At 42.4% G+C, this 19,326-nt stretch overlaps 1 protein-coding gene across 2 annotated transcripts in view; it reads right to left on the bottom strand.

The window, feature by feature from the left end:
* Nucleotides 1–12,335, bottom strand: part of CSGALNACT1 (chondroitin sulfate N-acetylgalactosaminyltransferase 1) — a 42,282-nt gene extending 29,947 nt beyond the window's left edge. For both annotated transcript variants that reach the window (XM_054164674.1, XM_054164679.1), the window contains exons 1-2: nt 12,291–12,335; nt 11,740–11,893 (exon numbers count right to left, since the gene is read on the bottom strand). The gene's annotated coding sequence lies outside the window, so the exon portion shown is untranslated. The remainder of the gene's footprint in view (nt 1–11,739; nt 11,894–12,290) is intronic.
* Between the last annotated feature and the right edge of the window lie 6,991 nt (nt 12,336–19,326).

Below are 19,326 nucleotides of genomic sequence, written 5' to 3'. Positions count from 1 at the left end.
CTGGAATGTCTTTCTTTTTGGAAAAGGGAAGTTAGAATGATAGAATAGAATCATAGAACTGCTCAAAGAGACCTTTGAGCTCTTCAAGTCCAACCCCTCACCTAGAGCTCACAATCCCAGCACTACTGCTAAGCTACTGCCACTAAACCATGTCCCTAAGCAACACAACCATGTGTCTTTCAAATACCTCCAGGGATGGTTGGGGGTTGGACTAGATGGCCTTTGGAGGTCCCTTCCAACCCAAACTGCTCTATGATTGTGTGGTGACCACCTCCCTGACAGCATGTTCTTGTGCTTGATAATCCTTTTGTGAAGATTTTTTTCCTAATATCCAAACCTGAACCTCCCCTGGCACAACTTGAGACTGTTTCCTCTTGTCCTGTTACTTGTTGCATGCGAGAAGAGACCAATCCCCACCTCACTCCACCCTCCTTGAGGTAGTTGTAGAAGGCAGTCTCCCCTCAGCCTCCTCTTCTGGGAGATGATCCCCTTCCTGTTCCTGCTGGCCACTATGTTTCCAATACAAGCCACTGGATTTCTTGGCCACCTGAGCATGCTGCTGACCTCAGAACAGTAGCAGAAAGTGCTACTAATGGACATTTTAAGTAGACCATCTGAAAAGAAGCCACAGCCAGAAGCCATTATTTAGACCAGAGCACACTCTAACTTTACTGAAAATTGCAATAACCATTTTCTTTTTTTCTCCTTCATCCATCCATCCATCCATCCTGTCTCAAAATGTGAAATCCCCTTGATTAGCTAAACATATAGACTGTGACAGAACATCTGAGAGCAGCTTCAGAGAATTTGCTTTGCACTTCCACATCACATACAGAGGGTCACTAGAGAAAAGGAACATGAACTTCAAAATTCCTCACCAGGTCTATGCCATGTAACTGGGGAATGAAATTATGAACTTTGTGCATGCAGGAGGGCAGATGTATTGCCTGACAAGATGACACTTCTTCTTACAGTAAACATGCAGTGCAGCCTAGGTTTCCCAAGGCAGCAGGCTGTTTACAGGTGCTGAGGGCTCAGACCACACATGTGCAAAGAAAGATGCCATATGTTTGGGAAAAGACAAACCACACACTCCAACCCGAAACCTTCATTCCTGGAAGCAGAAAGGACTAGGCTGAAGTGTAGATTGTGCTGCCCTCAAGCATTCCTCCAGTTTGGTCATTAGCACCGATATGCCCAAGCTTGACTAACACAGCTTCCTTTGTTTTGCTGAATGGACGGGGAAATGTGTTTAGAAGGAAGAAGGGAGGAGTAAACAAGTGGAGACAAGAGATGAGGGCATCTGTGGGAACCACCTGAATCACGTTGCTGCTAAAGTAAACATGCAATGTGAAGGCATTGGTTGCAAGTAGGTTTGTAGCTACAAAGAGTCACAAAACCTCAATGCAGTTTCAAGTGGTTTTGCTGAAGAGAAAGAGCTGTAGCAGCTGGCTGATTCTGAAATACATCTTGGGGGGAAAAAAACCCAATGAAACACCAAAATGTCCACCTGTTCAAGACATACATATTTGCACAGAACATCAATAGAACCTTAGAGAGCAGAAAAGGGCCTGGACCAACAATACACATCTTCTCACGAAGGAGTGAGGAGTGAACTGGGAGCCTTACTAAAGTGACTCTCACATTTTCCCTGTGTAGTCTTCAGCAGCAAGAGAGTCCCAGCTTTGGCTCCTCCTGAGGGCAGGCTGGGTTAGGCAGCTCTCAACACTCTTTTTTTCCATCAAATATATTTATCTCAGCAAGTCCCAATGGGCCTAAGTCCAGCTACAACAAACCTTCTGGGCACTTGTGACTGTTATGAAATGGAGTGACTCAGTCAAGCTACATCAGAAGGACAACATCTTTTATTTGTTCATAGAAACTTAATAAGCCAAGGGAGGAAAAATACCCAAGTGTCAGAAAAGACAAATCCCTACATATCTTCATCTTAAAATGCTTTACCCTTCTCTCTAACCTTGGGTGGGGGCTGCTGTCTGGCTTCTTGTCTCCCCATACACTTCTGACTGCTTTGCCTCTCTCCCTAGACCCATAGCCCTGTGCTTCAGAGACTATTAACCTGGTGACTATTAACCTGGAGACTGGTGGAGCAGCTGAATCAAAGGTATTGGTGTTTATTTACCAACAGCATTTCCCCACTTATGTTCCCATTGCCATGGTGAGCAGCAACAGAGCCTGAAAGATAAGGTCACAACATAGCCTAGATATCTCCCACAAGCCACCTGGAAGCAGCATTTTCTGAGGAATTCTCTGGCATGGATTTGCAGTTGCTCTCTGTCCAAAAGCCAAACTCAGCTCAGGATTCTAGACTCCTAATGGAGCTTCTGGGACCAAGACCCATCCCTCAAAACCTCGAACCCAGAGAGTTCCTGGAGAGGAACTTCCCAATGCCTTACAGGTTGTAAGTGTTACCTGTTTGGTCCATGTGTCAGCCTTATTCTGTTTCCTTCCACAGCATGGGAGTCCAGGTCCCGGCCATGTACCTGCACTGCTTTACTGAGCAGCTCAACATCACTTTGTAGGAACTGATGATTATTATCCATCTTTCAGGAATTTTCCAGCCTATCCTTGTACAAATTATAATGGTAAGGTATGACAATATGTGTGGTGTCTGGATATATTTGTTAAGAAAAAGCAGATCACTTCCTCATTCACTATACCACTGAAAAGCAAATGTCAGTCTTGGATTACTCATACATAGTGCAATTAGCATCACAGCAGTTATGGAAACTGTTAATCAAACATTGAGACAGGGGGAAAATAGGAGATGTCAAATGAACCCTGAGCTGTCAAGACTGTGCATGCTGAAGTGCTCCAGGAAAGGTGAAAATGATCATAGTAAACAGAACCTGATCTAGGCCAGCCTAAAAGGGTTATCTTAATGATGACAAGAACTGTGGACACAATTTGGTTTAAATTCTCTGAATTCATAAAAATGTATTTATTAATTGAAAGATAAATAAAGATGAAAACAACAAAGCAGCTGAGGGAACTGGGCTTGTTCAACCTGGAGAAAAGGAGACTGAGGGAGACCGTCTGGCTCTCTACAGCTCACTGAAAGGAGGTTGGAGTGAGGTGAGGGTCGATCTCTTCTCCCTAGTGATAGGATGAGAGGAAATGGCCTCAAGTTGCACCAGAAGAGGTTTAGGTTGGATATCAGAAGAAACTTTTTCACTGAAAAGGTTCTCAAAGACTGGAACAGGCTCTCCACAGAGGTGGTTGAATCCCCATCCCTGGAGGTGTTTAAAAGCCTCAGATATGTGGTGCTAAGAGTCATGGTTTAGCACCAGACTTGCCTTGGTAGAATTAAGAGAATGGTTGGACTCGATCTGAAAGGTCTTTTCCAACCACAACAATTCTGTGATTCTAATGTTTCTCTCCAAAGAAGCAGCAGGGAAGTCTTACTGCAGAGGACAGTTTTGCAGTGGCATTCCCAATAGCTGATGCTTAGCTGACCACATATGACACCACCATTATGAAATCATGCCCACCAGCTCACCACTTGGCCAAGAGACTCCAATGAAAAATGCAGCTGTCACCTCAAGCTGATGTTCACCCAAATAATAGTGCTCAGCAGCAAGAAATTAGCACAGCACAGGTATTTACCACACCGAGATTCCATGATCTGTGTCACACTCACCTTCTTTCTTCCCTTGGTAACACTGGAAGAGAGCTTAACCTTCCCTTGGAGTAGCCTTGATAGCAAGGGCCATCCAGTTAGCTCTCCCCAGTGGAAAGAAATTCTCATGGACCTCAGGTTCCCTGTAACAGCAAAGGTTCACTTCTTCTCTCAGGTTGTCTGAGGAAAAGCACATTAGTCAACCAAGATGAAGATTATCATGGATGGAAAGATTCCCTGAAGACTTTCTCCTCACAGCTAATTCTCTCCTTTGCTGTTTTATGACAGTTGAAATATTTATGTAGGAAGATACCAATACCAAGCTTCCATTAAAGGTTTTTTAACTCCTGGAAGGAACTCCAGAGGGGAACTAAAGAAACAGACTTCATCTGCTCTGCAAGCACCACCACTGCTGTAAAACAGCAGTGATTAAGGATCTCACAGGACCCAACAGCTTTGAAACGCTGTCTCATACAATACAAAGGCAGTCCATGACTCAGTCACCCTCTTCTCTACACCTCCTCTAACTGATTGCATTTTTGAATGATGCATATTAGAAGGGGAGAAAAAAACAAATATCAAGACAGTACTATTAGCTGCACTGCAAGTTGCAGAAGCACAAGATGACATGAAATGCCTAAGCCTTTTTATTAACTATGCTGTTCTCTATTGCAGATCACCTGGCACACACAGCTCAGCTCTCAGAAAGACATAATGCAGTCATTCCCTGATTAAATTACTCCTGGGTTGAAAAAGACATTGAGCAGCCTGCCCGTTTCAATTGGCAGTGTAGCGGCTGAGCCTAAAGGATATGGAAATAACTGGAAATCCTAGACCAATGCAGAGGAGGAGGAATATGTGACCCACATAAAGGGCATGCTGGAGTAGAGCCATAGTGTTATTTAAAACAAGTGAAAAATCCTTGGTATTAGGGATGTGGGTTAAAAAACAAATAAGGATAAGTTCAGTAAAATGCCAGGAGGTTCCAACAGAGATGCAAAGTCTTTTCAAAAGCTCTTTACAGGAGAGAGGTGAAAATGAGAATCTGTTAAATCCTAATTCCTAACTCTAATCTAGACCTTTGTGTCTCTTTTGCTGGTGAGGTTTAATAGGTTTACAAGATTACTAAACTGTTGCCAGCCAAGATTTTATTTTCTTTTTTACTTTGACTCTGAAGTTATGACTCTCTTAAGTAGTTCACAGCCAAAAAGATTCTAATCAGAGCACAGGAAATGGACAACTACCTTAATAAAAAACCAAAAGTCTTTTCCACCCGATAAGCTTGTTTTTGCCAGCTCAAGCAATTTAACTGGGGGGCGGGGGGAAGGTAAGAAAATAACAGCCCTACACTTACTGGAAAGAAATCTGTAATGCACCTCCCTTAAATTGCCTTCAAAAGCCTACGTTTTCCTTGGATATGGCTCACTTGCCCACCTGTGCTCACCAAGAATAACTAGCACCCCAGTGTAAGAGGTGCTTCTAGTGAAATAGAAGTGGTCTGCTTCCCACACACTCCCTGCAGCTGGAGGACCCAGCACATGCAGGCTCTGGCCCTCTTGGCACATATACCACTACCTGGAATTGCTGGCAAACAAAGCATGTTATAGCAATCTTCTTCAGCTTCTCCTATCTGGCTGTCATAGCAGAAGGCAGATCCAGGATGAAGGGAGAAAAGGGACATTTAAACCACATTTGGACAAAGGCAAACATTTATACACACAGAACTACAAAGCCTTTTTGGCCACACCTGAAAATTAGGGCTCCTGATTCATTACAATACTTTAAAGAGCTTCTGAGATGTGTTCTCAAAAATACAACTGTGCATGTACTTTACATTTGCAGTGATCTGGTTTCTCAGTATAGTTAGCTCCTAAGGATTTTGAGAGTGAAGCTTTATTTTCCCTTCTCTAATGCTAAGAAATTTTCCTTTCATTCCTTTAACATTACATAAGTGCTTTTCATTTCCTGAACAATTCTCAGAGAGAGCTGGACTATTTGTGGAATAACTTATTAATTCATTCATATATATATATATATATATATATATATATATATATATATATATGCGCATGCTTGGGTCCATTAAGCATGAGAAAACCTCACCACTGACTTTTATCGAATAGAATAGAATAGAATAGAATAGACCAGGTTGGAAGAGACCTTCAAGATCATCGCGTCCAACCCATCAACCAATCCAACCCACCTAATCAGCTAAACCATGGCACCAAGCACCCCATCCAGTCTCCTTCTTAACACCTCCACCACCTCCCTGGGCAGCCCATTTCAATGGCAAATCATTCTCTCTGTATAGAACTTCTTCCTAACATCCAGCCTAAACCTCCCCTGGCGCAGCCTGAGACTGTGTCCTCTTGACCTTAGACTACCCTGCAACCTGGACAGGTTCTTTTGTCTATTTCTTATCCCTGTGGCTCAAACAAATCTCATCAGTTTCTAAGCTAGCAACCACCTCTTTCATAATAAGTGCATCAATCTAAAGTATTTCTGTTTCAATTTGCTAGGATTTGAGTCAGTATTTTGATGTGACATATGCTCCACTCAGATAATTTTTTTTTACTTAAGAGTAGTCTGATGAGAGAAAAAAGCAGTGCCGGTAACCTAAATGACAATACACAGAGCTGTATACTTTGCTGTCATACAAGCTTTCTGAAAGTTGGTTTTAAAATCTCAGCCCTGAAATCAGGAGGCCTCACCTTCTCACAAATAATAGCAATTTTCCTGCAAAAGGAGTGTTTTTCAAAACTATTACCTCTTTTTTCAGGCTGTTTTAACTGAAGAGGAATGGTTTTCCACATTAAAAGTGCACATAGGAAAGACTGTCTGATGTGTGCCAGAGCAAAGCTCTCCCTTCCAAATCAATGCAATTCTTGAAGTTTTCCACTGTGAAGTACTTGTGTGATCACCCCTACGTCCCGAAACATCAGTGGTGAAGGCAAAGAAGCTAAGTGTAGACACACTGTGCCTGGGTAAGTTGAGCTTTAACAGCCCTATTGGGCCTGGGTGACTGGTTACAAAAGGTAAAAAATAAAAATATACACAATCACAAAACCACAGAATTAACTAGGTTGGAAAAAACCTCCGAGATCATTGAGTCCAATCAACTAAACCATGGCACTAAGTGCCTCATTCAGTCTTTTTTTAAATACTTCCAGGTATGGTGACTACACCACCACCCAGGGCAGCCCATTCCAATGGCCAAGCTGATAGGCAGAACTCTGAGCTGAAATGTGGGACACTAAGTCCTTCTTCTGGTTCTGCCACTGGAAAGACTCTGGGTGGTTCTTTTCACCATACACAAACCAGTAATATTAAAAGAACTGCCTCTAAATCTGAGTAACATTACAAACAGATGATTAATAGGGATATCTGCTGGCAAGCATTTTGGCTTTGAAAATCTTGATTCAGTTTCTCATCCTGGAAAGGAAGAGAGGATTATTCAATTTAAGAACTGTCAACTATTTATAGCTTTAGCTATTAAAAAAAAAAAAAAAAAAGCTTTTTGCAGAAAGAGCAAACCACAAATCTATTGCTGCCACAGCCTTCTCCAGTACAAACAACTCCCAGGGGTATCTGCACACTGTTCCAAGGTTGCTGGAGTGCATATTGTAGGACCACTTTCAGTCACCCAATAGAGAGGGAAAAAAAGAATGGTTTTTTTCCCCTCAGGATTTCACTTCAGCAGCATTTCCATCACTGTGCTGTTATTTTTTCCTTTCCTAATAGGAGGTCAATGCCCACATCCAAGTGGCAGGTCTTCATTTCTCTATTATCAAGACAATGCAACATGAAGACAATGGCTATTTGTGTAAACAGAGGGCTGGCCCACTTCCTCCCAGGCCCACACTTGAAAATTAAAACTATCCTCTCTGCTGTTGAAAAAGAAAACTGCCTGAAACTTTCTCCTCTTCTTTGCCCCTCATCATCTTTGCTAGGTTTTCTCCAATCTAGCTCACAGTCATCGCTGGTAAAACTGAACTTACTTGGATGCTCGCAGTCCCTACTGTGCTCATACCATCTCTGCAAGCCCCTTCTCTTGAGCTGGGAACAAGCCTCCAATTAAAGTGGCAGAACAGCTGTATGGCTTCAATGGGAGAGCAGGACTGCAGCTTCAGAGTGTTTAGGACAGACTGATGGTCTTAACCATGTTTAATGCTAATGTACTCTCAAGAGTTCTCCCATTGACTTCAATGGTGCTTGGCATCAAACAGAAATAGCCTAGAATCATTTTTGTTAGAAAAGACCACTAAGATCATCAAGTCCAACCATCATCCTAAGACCACCATGGTCATTAAACCATGCCCTAAATTGCCATGTCCATGCATTACATTATGGTATACCCTAAACCCCATAAATCTGTTGATGATGAACCAGAACTGCAACTATTCTAAAACTGAGGAGCTAAGGATGTACTAAAAAAAAAATAATAAAACAAACAAATGAGAAAAGCTCTTGCTTTCAGTACAGGGGAAAAGTACTAATTTTACAGAACTGAGTATTACACTTCTTCCATAGGTTCTAGTAAAGGCAAGAAGCTGTGTGGTCTGGGTTGCCTTTGACAGTCTATAGAGATGTGAATAATCTGTAACCCGCTCTGTCAGTCCATGCACTTAAATGTGGTTAGATGTGGTTACAGTGCTGAACCTTCAAAGCATGGGCTCAAAAGCAAAAGAAACCTGCAAAGTCTCTACAATGCTATCACTGATTTCTCTGATGCCTTCCATCATTAAAACTTAACAAGCATTAGGCATCCATACAAAGAACATCCCAACCAAGAATTCCAAACACATCATGTCTGTGGCTCTTAATGAAGGTGTGAATCAAGAAGGCTTTCTGCACCCATGAACAGTTACTATTTATAGCTGTAGCTAATGAACCAACACAAGTGGAAACCTGTTAAGGCCCTAACTTTTGATGTTTTACTGCAGCTGATGCAGAACACAAGGAATAAAGTTCTTTCAGCTTGATCAACAGGCTCATGGCATTTACCAAAGCACATGCTGCCAACTGCCATTGAGCTGGTCAAACTCCCCGGAGGCTGTGGGAGACTTTTAGTTTGTGAGATTTTTAGCCAAGTTTTTATTCTCAATCCTAAATGCAATCAAGTCTCAAAGAAAAGGCTCACTCAAGCCCTCAAGCAGCATGGCATTCAGCCAAAGGCCTCTCTTCAGAGCAAGACATGACTTCAGACATGATCCCTTACTGGTAATATTATGACAGTGCTGAGAGGCCCTCAGAGAGACTGCAAATTGCACACTCAGTCTAAAATGCACACACAAAAAGATAGTATGGATGAAATATTTGCACCCTGAAGAGTTAAAAGAAAAGTTCTTTGCATAGTGCACTACAGAGCCATTTCTCTTTAACCTTTGGTCCTTCAACTCTTCAGTTTATGCCCCCCAAGTCTTCTACCCTGTCACCTACTTCAGTGAGATCATCCTTAAACAGCAACACACACCTCTGTGCTATCTTCTGACAACAACCCTCTGTTTCAGCATCAGGAAAAAGCCAGCCATTACTCTGCACAACACCGAGTATGTTAATACCCTCATTGGTAGGGAATACAGTTCACCAGGAAGACATTTTCCCTGAAAACTAAGTCCCAAAGAAAGGCAAAGAGATTTACTCCCTTTTTGACTAATCAGTCAGGTGTAAGAGGGTAACACACACACAAATAAAGAGATCTTTCTGTCTAATACTGAAACAATTAAGAACATTGATGACACCTTGTCTGAATAGACATAAGCAAAATGGGTTTGGGGATGTCAGAAAAATTTTGTAGAGAAGACTGAATAAGAAATCAGAGGTTCCTCAAGAGTTTGGAAAATGACCTGAGGTACATGGTGTGATGGAGTTTTCTCTCATCAGAGGAGTAACTAACTGATGGAGGCTCATGGGCAGGCTTTTTCTAAGAGATGTGACCCGAAAGATAAGCTGTGTGCAAACAATAAAATCTTGTGAGAAGATCAAGACCTTCATAATATAAGCTAGGTATACATAGATGAAGCATTTTCGCCTGTATCCTGCATAAGTGTTTCTAAATGTGTTGCCTGTTTTAACTGTTACAAAGTTCTTACTGTATTTTTTCTTGACCAGGCTTGAGCTATGGATGACTTTAACTAGACAACAACTAGCCTTTCCTTACTAAGGGCATGGTAATCCATATACCAGGTCACCAGGGTAATAAAATAAATACTCATTAACCTGAGACTGTTCAGGGCATGCAAGGAGAAACACAGCAAGCCACAAGCTCTGTTACACTGACTAGATGAAAAGCTGGCACCAAAGACAAATACCTTCCAGTAGCTGTCAATAAGCAAGAAATCTGGAAGCCAGTAAGATATTGCAGCATCTGCTGCAATACTGAAGATCCCAAAGAACACACCAAGGCACACCAAAGATGTCAAAGAACACACCAAGGCACACCAAAGATCCCACAGAACACACCTCCGTTATCCACCTGCTTCATTCAGGCTTTCAGGCAGAGTAATACCTGCAGAGATGTCAACACACTTGTGTTCCCTGTGAGAAGCAGGACTGACTACCTCACAAACCAGAGGTCAGAAGGGAAGGAATGCAGCCCAGCACACTCCCTGCTAGTGATGGTGGATCAGAGATGGTTGTTGAGAAAAGGGTTCAGAAACATGTTATATAAAGACTGCATTGATACCATTTAATTTGAAGGCTTTGAAGGCACATTTAAATTAAGACAACTTCATGACAGTAGGGAATAAGCCTTTTGTATTCTAACAGCAGAAAACAGGTTGCAGATATCAGCTGTGCATTTGTATTGTGACAGGATATGGGTGTATAACTCCCAAAAGTACATAACAGAAAATGCTCGGAAGATTTGGTGTGAAGTTGATTAAATAAAGTTAAATCTCAATGGGTTTTAAAACCACCTTTGAATGAACAGGTTCACACGAAGGTTACAAAGTAGTAAATATTTTTGCTCTAGAAAATACAAATAGTTCATTGTAGCTTTGTAACTCTGCCATGCAGCATTCCCTATCCCCTTCCAACTGAAAATCCTCTTGACACACTGGTAAAAGAATGGAACCAAGACTATTTGGAATTCAAATAGCAAACAGTTTCAGAGATGTGAGGGGGCAACCAAGATACATTCAGAACATGTTTCTTAATTCAGAATGTTTCTGGACTTGCAGTACTGCATGTCTGCCTTAAAACATTCTTCCCTTTGTAAGAGATGACACAAAGATTCAGATGGCTTGATTTAAATAAGAGTAAGGGTATTAAAAGCATGTGTCAAAGTCTTGAATTACAAAATCTGCCACCTTGCTACAGAAAAGGGTGAAAGGAAAAAAATGTCTCCCTGAATGGCAAGCTCTTGAATTGTTTGGGGGAAAAAATACAATTTCCTAATTCCCCAGGCACTAATGGCAACTCACCAACAGTGGAATCCCATACAAACTCCATTTGCAGTGCAGTTGCATATGGCGAACATTGCAGTGACACCTTTCAGCTGTGCTGATCCTGATAAATAATTATTCAACCTTCCGGATAAATAATTATTCCACCTTTTAAAGCTACCAACTTCCCCTAAGAGACAACATTATGTGGAGAAGGAAAAAAGCAGTCTGATATGAATCATTATTTTCCTGTTAAAAAAATAATACACCAACAATGCCCCATGCACGTTTGAAAACAATTCTGCTCAAGTTAAACATTACCATAAAAGTCATCTTCTTGCAAGGAAAGTGATTCACAGTGGAAACAATTTGTAACTCAGTTTTACAAAGTTTGCTTAAGAATTGCCAACACAGGGCAAGAAATCCACTCACTCAATGTGATGATAACAAAAGAGAAAACCTGAAGCAATCACCAAAAAAATCTCTCAATGATTGAGGGTGCACAAGCTAATAGAGGCATGCAGATGTGTGGCAGACAGAAAAATACAGGCTTTTAACTGTCATACAGATAAGAAACAGCTTTGTGACAAAGACATTCACATTCTATCAAGAAGAAAAATAAATAGGCACAGGATGATCTTAGTAGCTATAAATGAAAGCAATACTGCATCTACTTCATATTCTAATTTCAGAGACAGGAAAAGAAGATCGCCTTACCTCAAATACAGCTTGAAGAGAGACATTAACAACATGTCTACATCCTTTCTTAGCTCCCTTGATAGCAATCCAAGAAGGAATACAAACCAGCAAACAACTATCTTCCCTGCAGACAGCACGTGCCCAGAAGTAACATGCTTCCCAGTACAGTGTGCTGGAAAGTAGTGGGGGAGAGGGGAACAAAAATTACAATTCAAAAAGACAGTCCTTGCAAAATAAAAAGGCAAAAACTTTACACTGAAAATTCACAGTAAGGTTTATTGTGTTTTGAGGGAGTAGACAAATTCAAAAGTTAAAGAATAGAGATACAAGTGTGATGTCACCTCAGTTCTCATTCAAATAGTAATTTGGTACATTTGGCTGAAAAAGAAAGGTGGTAAATTCATCTGTGAAGAATTCAGGCACTGAAAAGATTCCCAGCCCAGCAGTAGGCAGACATGGGCTCACATGATACAACCTTGTTAACTTGCCTTTTTTTTCTTCCCTCCCGAACTACAGCACTTGCTAAAGCTACACTCAAACATTAAATGGCCAAGAGTTCATACACTGACCTGCAATGAAAGCCTTGTCTTCAGCTCCAGCATTTTCTAACAGCAAACAAGAAAAAAAAAATAGTTTAATGGAATGAAATGTTGAGGAAAAAAAATAAAAAAAAATAATAAAAAGAAAAAAACCTCACATAAGCTTTCCCCGAGGGGGAAAGAAATATCCACAAGCTTTAAATTGGCCAGGCAGATTTAAGAGGAAGCAAGAGGGGAAAGAAGCAAAAAAAAAAAAAAAAGGCAGCAAAGGCAGCTCTTTCTGTTGCGTCAAAGAGCCTACTGTGCAATAGGAACAGTGAACAGAGTTGTTAAACTGGCAGGCTTGGGCTGGAGACAGCTTTTCAATATGCTCTCAGCATCGTCTCCCAGGGCTGGCTGGAGACAGCCCCACTCCTCTTATAGGAGCTGTGCTCCTTCAAGGGGCGATCTCTCTTAAGGACAGTTCCTCTCAACATGCTGTTCAACTGGTTTTGCTGCACAGGCTGAGGGTAATTCCACACACAGACATACCTGCAGTCACCTACCAGAGCTGCCTGCTGCTGGGGCAAAGGCAAGCGGATCCCAACCAGTGATTGTTGCCTAGGTTGAAGAACGGGGTGCTGCTGCTGCTGCCTGCCTGCCTGCTAAACCTTCCTTCTCTGCTTAGACCACTCGGAGTGCTGCTGAAAAGCAATTCTGAAAGGCAGAGCACTTACAGAGGAAACCTCTAACGCAATTCCCTCAGGATGCAGTAGTCCAAGTAGCACTCGCTGATGAAAGGAAATCAGTAGTCACATGCTGCTGCTCAGCTTTGTGTTCAGAGCAGAGAGATTGGAGAGCCACCAAAGGCTGTAGCTATCAGGGATGAGTTAACTGTCCCTCCTGGGAATGAGGAGAGACATCTTCAGAGGTTGAAGAAGTGCATTTCTTTGGAACAGCAGAAGGAAACCAAACAACCTGGTTACACATGCAAACAGCCACACTCATCACCACACACAGGGAATTACTACACAGATCTCTGCAGCTAAGGACACTACTGTGCATCCCTTTTATAAGTGGCAGAGACCTATGTAAAGGCAATCAGAGCACAGTTCAACCTGCTGCAACTCATACCTTATCAACTGAACTGCTTCCTAGGCTTAGAATAAAACCATAGAATTACAGAATCATTTCAGATGGAAAAGACCTTTCAGATCATTGAGTCCAAGTAAGTCTGATACTAAACCATGTCCCTCAGCAATTCTGTGTCTTTTAAATACCTCCAGGGATGAGGATTCAACCACCTCCCTGGGGAGCCTGTTCCAGTCTTTGAGAGCCCTTTCAGCGAAGAAGTTTCTTTAATATCCAACCTAAACCCCACCTGGTGCAACCTGAGGCCATTCCCTCTCACCCTATCACTTGTTACTAAGAAGAAGAGACCAACCCTTCACCTCACTCCAACCTCCTTTCAGGGAGCTGTATAGAGCCAGAAGGTCTCCCCTCAGCCTCCCCTTCTCTAGGCTAAACAACCCCAGGTGCCTCAGCTGCTCCTCACTAGACCTATTTTCAAGACCCTTCCCCAGCTTTGTTGCCATTTTCTGGACCTGCTATAGCACCTCAATGTCGTTCTTGTAGTGAAAGCCCCAAAACTGAACCCAGGACTCCAGGCATGGCCTTGTCACTGCTGAGTACAGGCTTCATTGCCTACAAAGGCAGCCTACAATGGCTTTCTCCAAAGAAGGTTGCAGGCATTAACACTTTTGAAATGAGGGCCACTCCAAGTGACAAGGCACTGCACACTTGTGAGATGCGTGCAGAAAGAACCTGCAAGTGGCATTGGTATGAGAAAGGAATGAAAAAGGGAGATATATAAACTGTGGAGCACATTTTTTTTCAATCTGACTGCAGGATTAAAAGTGGGGACAAAGATATGCAGGTGGTTAATTTAGAATTTCTTTTCTATTTCTGCAGCTTGCAGAGTTACCACAGGAACATTATGAGCCTGAATACGTGGGAAGGCAGCAGGAGGAAAGGAGATACATCCAAGAGATATAGTCTCCCTATCTGTGTTACTTCTCCACTAAGAGAAGTTCTATAGGGGAAAAAAAAATAGTTCTTTAACTGCTTCTCATCAAATCCTTCCAGGTAAAAACTGATTTAAAAAAAAAAATCAGACAAAAAACCCAAGTGTTTTATAAATGGCAGAATAAGTTTCTGGATAAAATACACCCAATCTACAAGTGCAAGGTGGCATTTTCTAAGACTTGTGCCCAGTAAACTGAATGCAAAGCCCACCAAACAGTATGCTGCTCTGTTATGCTCTAACCACATCAAACAACTCACCACGTCCAGAGCTCCAGCTGTAGTGTCAGTGGTATCCTATGACTGTAGCTTTGGCTGTATGAGAGTAACAGTGATTAACAATTCTGCCCCTGCTGTGTGCAAGATAATTACAATGTTTGGCTCACTTTCCCTGACCTAAAAGCTAAGCTGCTCATGAAACCACCTAAATATTTCCCCCTATAAACACTGACTCCCCACCACTCATCACTGTCAAATTGCAGGCTGAGGGAAACCTGTTTGTTCCTTGCTTGAAATTGATTTTTGGTTTATCTTAGAGCCATAAAAGAACAGCTATTTGCACTTTGAGCAGGTGGCTGGACCAGATGATCTCCTGGGGTCCCTTTCAACCTACATTATTTTATGATTCTGTGAAAATTAGGTCAATTATTAAAAGCTGCCTTAGGCTGTTACAGAAATGAAGAAGATTGTGGCCAACCTAGTGTTTTGAAGCCAGATTTTTTATTCATCTGTGGAGACCACAGGCAACCCCAGAGCCAAGGATCTCCACAGAATCATTTCAGTTTAAAAAGACCTTTAAGATCATAGAGTTCAACCATTATCTAACTCTGCCATATCTGGTGCTAAACCATGTTTCATTAGATCTGGCATTCACATTTGTACTGACATATGAAGTCACTAACAGATAACCACTGTATGAAGAAGCCTGTGTTGGATCCCACACATCCCAGGATGTCCCACTCTGGAATTTCCAATCTCCTTTTGGTTTTCCTTCTGGCCTGTTACTCAGATGTCAAATCAACTCTCCTTCAAGTCTAAGCAACAAGTAAAACATTTGGTCTCAGCCTCAAATTCTCAGTGATGGGCAGCCCAGACGTCTCAGAAGTTGCTCTCCACAGAATTAGTAAAAAAATCCACAAACCAACAAAATGTTCTGCATGATTTTGTGTAGACCATAGAGTCTCTTCTCTGGGGCCTCTTTCATAAGATACTAAGGAGATTGATCCTTTGCAGATCTTTTCAGCATATATGCAAAGCTTTAGAAAAGAGAGTAGCTTTCTTGTCACCCAGGCCAGACAGCAGCTCCAAGTCCCCAGGCCCAAGGAATGGCTGGCAAGTCAGACTCACACCATGCAGCACAGCGCACCTCCTAACCTTTGCACCTCCACATCACAGCCTGCTTTATCTCACACCAAACCCCCAGCTCACCTGACCCTAGCTCTTGTTAATACACCAGTCCTATAACAGCCTAGGGGACCAAGTCAGGAAAGGCAGCACAGAATGGATACTGTCTACTAGGATTATACCAGTTCAGAAATTTAGAAGGTGGAGAATGACATCCAAAGCTCTCTGCCACTGTTCCGTGCCAATCTAATGCCTCCTGAATGCTCTCTGTGCTGGCTAGAGTCACAATGCCTCCTGAATGTTCTCTGTGCTGGCGAGAGTCACAGCTGCCCTAATGGAGTCCCTCAGCTGTGGCACAGAAACAACTTACTGGACTACAACCAAGATCACCAACCCCTCTGTCCCAGTGCTGTGTCAGCTATGCTGCCTGAATGCACCCCAAGTGCTTTATCTCTCTTACCCAGAGGTCTTCCTCAAGAAATGGGACAATCTTCCCAGGGAAATATCAACCTTCACAGCATCAGATTACTAAACTTTGCCTTGAGGTCAACACTGTCTGCTTCCTGCTACAGAAGGTTACAAAGCTTCTTCCTGACAAACAAGACTCATGTAGGCACTTCAGCTGGGTCCTGAGTTCCTGCAGGAAGGAGGCTGTCTGCACTTCTAGTTGGCTTCTTAAAACCAGACAACTAATTTGAGACCTTCAGTGTGCCCTGCACTGTGGATATCAAACCAGCACAGTCTGTGCAAGAACTCAGAAAAGCTACTTTAGGTGGAGAAGAAGCTTCAGACCTTGATGTAACCACCACACAGAACCACCTACAGGCTTGACTCCTGGGATGGGACATGAGTATGGAATGCCAGTTTAGGTTTAGTACAATAACAGCTCTAAATAGAGCACATTGACCTTCTCAGCTAAAACCTAGAGTTTATGTTGTCAACACCTTTGAATACTACTCCTGTTTCACCTAATAGAGACTCTCTACCCGTATTCTCCAGATCCATGGTGTTTGGAGGATCTTTCTCCAAATCCTTTTCTTCATCCACAAATAAAACAGAAGTGATATTTCCCATTCTCCCACTAGCATCACTTGCCCCAGTCCTCTGCAGTTCTTCTGATTCTGCTTGTCCTGTATCTATGAGATTATCACAGAGCAAACAGTTTTGCTTGCTGAGTCCAGGGGTCGGGCACCCTTAATTTAAGTCCTCTGCTAGGTTTGTCAGCAAACCTTTCCAAGCCTCAACACTGCTCGCAGGGTTCCTACCTTCACCTTCTGGTGGCTGGCAATGCATATTCACTGACTCTGGTCAAATTCATTCTGTTAGAATAGATGTGATGAATTTAGCCTCTTTTTGAACTTAGCTGGCCAAGCATAAATTGTGTGTGATGTACCTGTCTGTGTTCTGTGGCTCTTTAGAGAATGTGTGACACAACTTTTGTTTTGTGGTTGCCAGAGACATTTCTTCTGTTAGTGTTGTAAGCACTGTGTGGTTACCAGCAAATTTATGTGGTAATGGTTCTGCCTCGTCGCTGGGCTATTGGAAGAAAGAAAATAGCAGATATAACACATTTATGATTTAGCTTCCTGAGTAAATAACCACTGAATAGAATTTTAATGATATGCAGATATAAGTTGGACTTTAAGATATTAAGGGTCTTTTCTAACATAAGTGATTCCATTATTACAAAGTTAGCACAGCAGCAGAAAACCAAAACAGGGCATGGAATAGTTAAAAGTCAGTCTGGACTCAGCCCTCTCCCTCAGAGGACAGAGCTGTTGCAAGTACACCTCTTGCTGAAGTCTGACAACTTCCATACAACAACTCTTCCACAAGCACAGCTCAACACTGTAGCCACAGAGTGAAATCAAAGGAAGATTCTCATTGTAGGAAGATCCTCACCTAAAGCTGCTGGTGGTTTTGGAATAAGAGGAATTCACAATAGCATGGAGAAGAGGAGCTGTGAAGCCACATTCCCAGCTCACACAGGGACTCTAGAGCCGAAAACCTGTGGCAGCCTGACACTGTGAGAACACATTTTCAACTTCCCCAAAGTAATGAGAGGCATCTGTGGGTCTTGTGCAATAACTGAGAAATAACAAGGCAAACATACACCACAGTTACCTCAGCAGGGAAACAGAGACCTTGCCCCTTACTTAGAACAGAGGTTATGAGTCTGTTAAAACTTTTTACTAACTGGATAGTTACACAGAGTCCTAAGTGTGGAGATGTATGGATCTGATCACTAGACATTCCCAAGTGCAAAGCCTGTAAGGTCTACTGCTATATCAGATAGGACCACCCTACTTGGAAAGTGACAAGGGGGAAATGGAGAAACTGACATTTTAAGTAAGTAACAGAAAGGAATGGAACTTTTGAAAAGCATGAGACAGGATAGTAGTGCTATGGCCTTGGTCTTTTTAAACAGACTGCTTTGCAGCAACACCACCTTCAGGAAGGCAGTGCTCCACTGCAACCAACATCAGGGATTTTACCTCAGTTGCCTCTAAGCACCCTTGTACCCATGACATCCTCACAAGGCCAGAAGATAGGTTTCCTGACAGCACTTTGGCAAGTCTCCTACCAGCTATCATACTAGATGCTAAAGACTGAAGAGCCCTTTTTACTTTTGCTCCCCAAATTCGCTATAGTCAGTCACAAGTTTTGGGAAACCAAACTGTTGCCTTCCTGGGCTACAGGAAATCTGTAGTCCTCCCTGCCTATACAAGTCCTCCAAAACTTCCTGCTCCACAGGTCCTCCTCATCCTACCCCCATCCTCAAAGTCCTTGCACCCCCTGGTCTGCAGGGTCCCTGTTCCTCAATAGCTCCAGCCCAGATTGCTGTTTAAGTGAAACTGTTTGAGTAAAGGCCTAGGGACAGTGATTTTAAACTGGAGTAGGGTAAATTTATGTTGGACATTATGAGGATGTTCTTCACAATGAGAGTGGTAAAATGCTGGAACAAGTTGCCCAGGGATGTGGTTGAGGCCCTGCCCCTGGAGATATTCAAGATTAGACTTGATGTGACCCTGGGCAGCCTGACCTAGTTGGAGGTATCCGCGCTTACTGCAGGGGGGTTGGACAAGATGACCTTTGAGGGTCCCTTTGAATCCAGTACATGCAACCTGTGAATCTGTTATAGTGACACTGTCTATGTTAGTGTTAAATGTAGTGCCTTGGTCTTCTAAGGAAGACCATCGATCAGGGGCTTTATGGTTTAAAGCTGTTTACTTTGAATAAGCAATGCCTGCCTTGATAGGCATTATAGCCTTGAAGAGGAGCCCAAAGACTTATGATGCCTGGTTTGTGCTGGAAATTCCCATCAAAGTAAAACAAAAGGCTGTAAGAAGACAGCAAGGACATCATGACCTAACGAAATAAGAAGCTGGCAACAGAAGAAACTTTAATCAGCAAATCCTGAAGATCTAAAACTGCTGCAACATATGTTTCTATTGAATTAACTTTACTCATTAATATATCATTATAATACTAAAAACTACCCTGTCTTGAGCTGAGGAGCCCCTTGCCTACAAGACCACCCCATGTGCTATTGATTTTGTAGACACTGCTGTTTTAATGGAGGGCAAAGAAGCTGTAAACCAGTCAAGAAGCAGAATGACAATAAATATACACAGGTAAGAGGAGTATGTTAATCAGACTT

The sequence above is a fragment of the Dryobates pubescens genome, chromosome 1 (assembly GCF_014839835.1).
Source record: "Dryobates pubescens isolate bDryPub1 chromosome 1, bDryPub1.pri, whole genome shotgun sequence".
Lineage (NCBI taxonomy): Eukaryota > Metazoa > Chordata > Aves > Piciformes > Picidae > Dryobates > Dryobates pubescens.
Note: the sequence above shows the minus strand (reverse complement) of the source record. Positions and strands in the feature narration are given on the sequence as shown.